At 39.7% G+C, this 7,095-nt stretch overlaps 1 pseudogene; it reads left to right on the forward strand.

The window, feature by feature from the left end:
• The first annotated feature begins 534 nt into the window (after positions 1–534).
• On the forward strand, positions 535–6,307 carry LOC149106943 (uncharacterized; annotated as a pseudogene).
• Positions 6,308–7,095: the final 788 nt, after the last annotated feature.

Here is a 7,095-nt window from a genome sequence, read left to right on the forward strand (position 1 = left end):
GCGATTATGAGCACATATCAAAAGTTTATGAGGTTGGCTTTCATAGGTATCACCTCAGTAAGCAACTTCAAGACTTAAATATCTTAAATACAGTCGACTTTCGTAATTGGACAATGTGCACTAATAGAGGCAAATTTATTTTGTAATCTTGGAATGTTTACTAGTTCGTCTACTATATGATTGTGTCAAAGTAAATGTGTACTATAAATTAAAAGGGTTCTCGCTCTAACGAGAGTCGACTGTTTTTAAATTAACGGTCTTGAATGTGATACTTTTGAAAGCTGACCTCATAAACGTCTGATATGTGCTCATTACAGCTTGAGTGTTACCATTATTAGATAATTAAATTGACAATTCTTGTAGTATTTTGAAACAAGATATCGAAAACAACACCTGCGTATTTGCCTCATGCAATCAAGTGGAAATCGAATATCTTACATAGGAATTCGAATTAGTACCAATGCGCACTATAGGACTTTAAGCAAGGAACGTTTGTCACTGCTTATCAATGTATGTGCTTGAAGATGCTTTTTTTTAACTTGACAGGAATCTAATGTTCAACTCTTTAGACGTGCTCTTCCCTTATCTTCTCTCAGGACCACGTGACCTGGTGGCAGAGTTGTAAGCAGCAGTGGATATTTAGTAAAAACCGTAGATGCTTGTTAATTGATTGTTCTTCGTTTATTTTTACAATATCTCTAATCAAAATCACACTAAATCGTTTGAATGGCAATGTATTAAACAGCTATTACTTTTGGGGGTCGAGTATGGATCGCCGAAATAGTACTTTGTTAAAAAGATGCGTGAAAATTTTAGGATTTCCTTTAGCATGCTTTAACGAGATTAGAAAAGTATTTTTCTGTTTATTTAAGATTTCATAACACCAGCATTTTAACAAAGCAAGGAATTTCGTTGCTACTTATTCCAAACGTCTGCACGCATTGATAAAATCAAAACATCAGCCACTTGCCTATCTTTAAGTCAAAGTAAAGAACGCATGATCTAAGAATGTTCACCATCCTTTGTAAAAACTTGTCGAGAAACATCTACGAATCAATTCTTCTGCCACTGTGTCGGGTGGGGAAGGAAAGAACTTGTAAATTCAAGACATATCAGGGGGAGATGAAGATGTGGCAGGTTGCTTCCATTTTCGTTCTTGCTTCGATTATTTTAAATAAACTACAACCTGGTAGAGGAATTGAAAAAGCATGGTACAGCATGGTAATATCCTTATCTCCATCCCAGCTATCCTTCCAAGGAAGTTCTTGATTATCAACTAGAACCTAACTACATTAATCTTGATGACACGCTCACATCATCATCATCTGGCTACAAATGCACCAACTATGGAAATGGGAGTGACACGTGTCGGCCTTGTCCTCTCGGAACATTCAGTGGTTTAAAGGAGGACTGCACCGCATGTCCTGCAGGTAACCTTCTCTTCATCGGTGTTTTCATGTCCGACAGCGGGTAACGGGTACACGGTCAATCGAAGTACCGGTATGCATTAGCACTGCACTGCAGGTGTCCTTCAGTCTATTGACGTATTCTAACCTGACGTCGGGTAACTGGTACATTGCCCATGACTATAAATTAACAAGCAGGGTATATTAGGAGGGCTGCACTTTATGTGTTCCTGAACTTTCAATTGATTGACGTATTCTAACCTGACGGCGACTTGCCAGTGCGCAATCCAAAAATCAACCTACATGTATAGCGGAATAGGGCTGCACCGTATGTCCTCCAGGTAACCTTCTGTCTATAGACGTATTCTTTCCAACAGCTATAGTTAGCAAAAAGTCGATAGATCAGCCTGAATTTGAATGCATTGCATGCCCTTCTGGTGGCTCCCTCTCCTGTGACGTATTGTTGCATAAAAGAAAACGTTACGTTTTTGCAAATACAAATGGGTAATCCGAAAACGCAATACGACCTCTAAAATGCCGTGAAGTGGCTCTCTACAATACAGAACAAGTACTAATCAAGCAACTACCAAATGCTTGTTACCTTTTCGTCTTCAAATAATTCCTTTATCGAGTAGGGTTAGAGTTAGGGTAACCCTAACAACAACAGCTTCTAATTTTCACGATAGAAATATCATTACAGTCGTGGTATATTTAAATTCAAGACAGGTTGCTCAAATAAGGTAACTGCTGTAATAATTTGTTTTGTAAAGCGAAAGGCAGGTGAATCTCCACTGCGAAACTCGGCAAAACAATTAGTGCATACATCGCGTTTAAACCAGATAAACTTACAAATGGTCATATAGATTGCTCTCACAAAAGGGTTTCTCTTTTGAGGATACCTGATTTAGCCAAGCTGAGGACAGCTGATATAAGTTTAAAAAGTTCACTTGTGTTAAGGATATTGGATTTTAAAGATATTGAGGAGGTAGCGTGGCCAAGTGGTTAGAGCGCCGGACTTGAAATCCAGGCTGGTCTCGGCTGCGGGTTCAAGTCGCGCTCTGACCACTAAGCTGGAGTTGTTTCTCAGTAGACCCTAGTTTAACTCCTCGGCCACGCTTGTAAATAGCCAACTGGTCTGCTCCCTGCCATTTGGAATTTTTAACCATGTTATGTTCGTTTGCATTACTTGTTCATCATTTGGTTTCCGGCATTGGCCCTAAAAACCCGCGTTGGGTAAGTGGTCAATTAAGATATTTATATTTTATTTATTTTATTGCTGGGATAGGCCAGTCATTGTTTTAAACCAAACCGGCTGAACGATTTGACACTTGTTTTTCTGCAGGCGGTTTCTATCAAGATGAGTTTGCCTACACTGGAAGACTATCCCATGGCATGGGGTGTAAAATCTGTCCGTTAGGTCATTATGTACCCCCTCATGCTGCCCCAGGAAGAGCCATCACAGAGTGTATTTTATGTCCTCAAGGTTGGTACAAGGCGGTATAAAATTTAAGGCAGGCTTGTTGGCAAGGCCTATCAATTACGATGATTTTTCATATCCAGATTACCGAGAAACCTTACAAATATTCAGACTGTCAACCTTAAAGTGATCGCAAATGAATATCACAGCCACTATGGCAACGGCTGCCAATACGTTTTTGAATTATCAGTCAACTGAAAATTAATGTCCACCCTAATAAATGGATAAAAGCATTTCATGGTCACTTTTAGTTTCTTGGCATCAAGTTGTATTAAAGTGAATAGAAAATATCATTGTTATAAAATAATATTAATAAAGAGCTGATACCAGGATCCATGCGTCACTTTCAGGTACCGAAAATACCCAATTTGCGGGATTCAAAGGGTGCAAGTGTCTCCCGAACTTTTATCGATTGGATCGATTTGGCCTGTGTACACGATGTCCTTTTCAAGGACTCGCCTGCCAAAACGAATCAGTGCGACTGCAACCAGGTTTCTTCTGGAAATGGGCAACAAACGAAAGTCTTTCGAAATATGAAGAATTTTCTGAAGATCTTTCAATCACTGATAACTCATACAAACAGCTTAGATTTCAAGGGGCAATCCCACAAGTCTACAAATGCCCAGCCTCTGACGCCTGTCTCGGAGATATGAAGTCGAGTTGTTCCCATGGTTATTAATGTCCCTTATGCGCAGTGTGCAGTAAAGGCCATTACCAGCTGTTGAACCGTTGTCGAAAATGTCCCAGGATGCTTCGGTTTGTTTTACAAGTGAGCGGGATCGTCATTATCATTGCTATTCTCGCGGTGAGCATCTTTCTGGGCAAAAGACGAAAATGCGCTTCCAATAGGACGGTAACTGACTTGATCCTAGCAAGACTTAAGATTGTTATTGGCTTTTACCAAGTCACTTCTGGTACATTGAACACATTTTCGTACGTTGAATGGCCGAGTGCATTATTAACAGTTGTTTATTATGCCAATATGGTTCAACTAAACCTGTTGGAGATTTTTCCTTTGCAGTGCTTCGTTGACAATTTAACCATAAACGTATACACCAGGTTATTGCTGGTTGTAGGGTCAAACACAGCAATTGTTTTTCTAGCAGCGTTCATTTACCAAATAAGGAAACTGATGCTTATCCACGGTAAAAAGCTAGCCAATGCTGAGCTGGCTGAGTCTCTTTCCTCCGACAAAACGCAAATCTATCGCGTCGTTTGCCTGCTGATTTTTGTGACATACCCCTGGACGTGCACCACCATCTTCAATCTTCTCTCGCCAACATGTCAACGGATTTGCTCCACCGCCGACTCGTGCCAGTACTTCTTACGCGCCGACTTTTCAGTCCAGTGCTTCACTAAAAAGTACAACAGATATGTGATAGCAGTCTATCTCTTACTCCTTCTCGGTTTTGCTATACCAGTTATAGTTTTGCTTTTGCTGTGGAAATATCACCATAGAAAAGTTTATGAGGAAGCGGAAGCCCAAATTTGCAAGGGTCGAGAAATATCCAACGGCCTGAGCTTTCTCTATGAAAACTACGCATCGCAGTGCTGGTTCTGGGAAATCATCGAGTTAGTGAGAAAAGTGTGGGTGACCTCAACGCTCTTTCTAATGGGAGCAAACACACGAAGTCATCTTGGCGCAGCTGCCATTATATCCGGGATCTACTCCATTTTGGTGCCGTATTACAAACCAATCAGTGACACGTTTGAACACTGGCTGCAGCTAGTGTCACTTATCGCCAACTTTGTCACTATGAACGTTGGAATGCTGTTGAAAATACCAACAGAAGAGGATTCATCAAGTACCTTTGGCGACAGGGAATCTGACTTTGTTTCCGTCATCCTGGTGGCTGTAAATGTCACCATTATTGCTCTAATGATGGGTAGGTCGTCACATTAAATACTGCTAATTAAATCTTGACGGTTCCACTTGTGTTATTTTCTGTCTAACAAAAAGATTCCTTGTTGTCGTGCGTCTGTTCAGTAATAGATCACAGATGATGTCAAAATGTGGTAAGAACAATTACTGAACAGATGCACGGCAGCATGAAATCTATGATTTATCTTATGTTTGGTATAATAAACACATAAAAGCACTTTAATGACGCCATCAATGCGTCTCCCTCCATCAGATTATAAGCAAGAGCCAATCAAAATGTGAGAATAATATGACTGATAATTTGATTATATAATCCCGATCGTATGATAAAAATATGTTGTCTCCGATTAGTTAGAGAGTACGGTACACGAACTAGATTAACTAATCAAAGCGCAGCGAAATCAAAACTAAAACAGGGAGACCATTTCTAAGTCTTGTTAAAACCACTTTGAGAGAACTGATAACCAATGTATGAATGTATAAGAATAAATTAAAATTCGAAATCCAATGCAATCAATTCTCGCTATATCAACATCTTCAAGATGGATCGAAATGTGTTTATTTGCTTAATAGTCTTAAATAGCCGACCTCGATTAGAGGTTTGTATGTTACAAACTCGAGGGCCCCTCATGGATTTTATCATTGAGGGAGCAAGGGATACCTCGACTATCCATAGAAACTTATAGCGAACTCCTTAAAATGACAAGAGAATTTATCAAAAGTGAACAATTAATTTATTAATATATGATGAATGTTTATGGTGTTAAGCGGAACATGTAGCTCTCCCTTTCTCGGGGATCCTCTAAATCCCTCCTTCCCTCTTGAATCATTTCCTATTCATCAACAATGGAAGATTGAACGCTAAAGGTGTCTGTGGAGGATTTCATGACTGCCCATGAACTGTATTTTCGTCGAAGCAATTAAACGAGAGGAGGAAAATCCTGGGAAATAAAGCTTGTTAGTAATTTAATCACTTTTTCTTTCCCAGTACATTACATATACACCTTCATCACTGCAATTAAGAGTGTAAGAAGCAAGCCTCAGTGTGGAGCCGAGTGTTGCGTGACATTCACGATGATAATGGTCGGAGCGGGAGAGGATGCTACAGACATAGACAGCGGAGGAATTCAAAACTCGACAAGGTCTCAAACTGTTACTTAAAACATCTCTTGGATTTACAGAGGATTTCATTCTTGTATCATGGACAGCCAATTATTTGCTGCCCTCTTTGGAAGCATTTCAGAAAAAAGAGAAAAAATAATAAGGAACCTATGTTAACTGGATTTTAAAATCTAATTTAGGTTTAAAACATAGGATTTACTTTAGTTAAATGTTGCTTAAATGTACCAAGGTAGATTGAATAATCAAGGGGCGGATCTTCGTGTCCGTATTATGGAAGTGGAGATGACAAGAATTCTCGTTTCTCTGAGCTTGGACAAAGTAAGCTCTTTGTAATGTACAGGTATGCGTATTATACAGTAGAGTTGTCCGTAAAGATTGGAGGGCCTTGACTGCAATACATTTGACCTGTTTCGAGTCCGATCTGTTACTGGATTGTTCTCGATAACAACCCAGCAACTGCAACTTTACTCTCTCGTCATCAGCATCAGTAGGGAAAGCGTGAATAGCTTTCCGAGAAAATTACAGTCGCGATTCAAAACTGAACATGCCACTCCCTCCAAGATCACAGCAAACTCCTCATGGAGTACCCAACGATCAATCATGCAGTAGTCTCGTAGCGTATCTGAAATTTATCAATCCAGTAATAAGCTTCTGAAAGTATCTATAGTCGGATTTTTTCACTGCGCAGACATGGTGGAAACTTATCCCCTAGTTTTCGCAATAGGAGCACCGGAAAATTTAACATTATTATTGGACGAAATATCGTGATTTGTCAGTGACCAGCACACCAATGTAATTACCTGCCGAGGCCGAAGGCTGAGGCAAATAATTGATCAAATAATTGATCACAATATTCTGCGATAACCGAGTTCAATATTTCATGTTTAAATCGCACTCTTACAGCTCAGGGAAGTGATCTGCCATTTTTCAACCGAGAGCGTGGTTTCAATTGCGCATGAGCAGAATATTATTTACAGCGAAACACACTGTGGGCAGTTATTTGCAGGTCACGTGGTGGGCTCCTGGCCAATAAAAAGCAAAAAAACTGCATCGAATGATAACATCATTTATTTGTTTATCCCAAGTGGGATTACAGAACAAATTCTACAGCAATATAAAATTAACGAAAACTTTCAAGGTATAAAGGTTTATAAAACAAGGCATTTGCCGACGGTGAATATGGCCTCCCAATGACAACACTTCAAGAG

The sequence above is a fragment of the Orbicella faveolata genome, unplaced genomic scaffold (assembly GCF_042242905.1).
Source record: "Orbicella faveolata isolate gen_17 unplaced genomic scaffold, um_ofav_v1 contig_3, whole genome shotgun sequence".
Lineage (NCBI taxonomy): Eukaryota > Metazoa > Cnidaria > Anthozoa > Scleractinia > Merulinidae > Orbicella > Orbicella faveolata.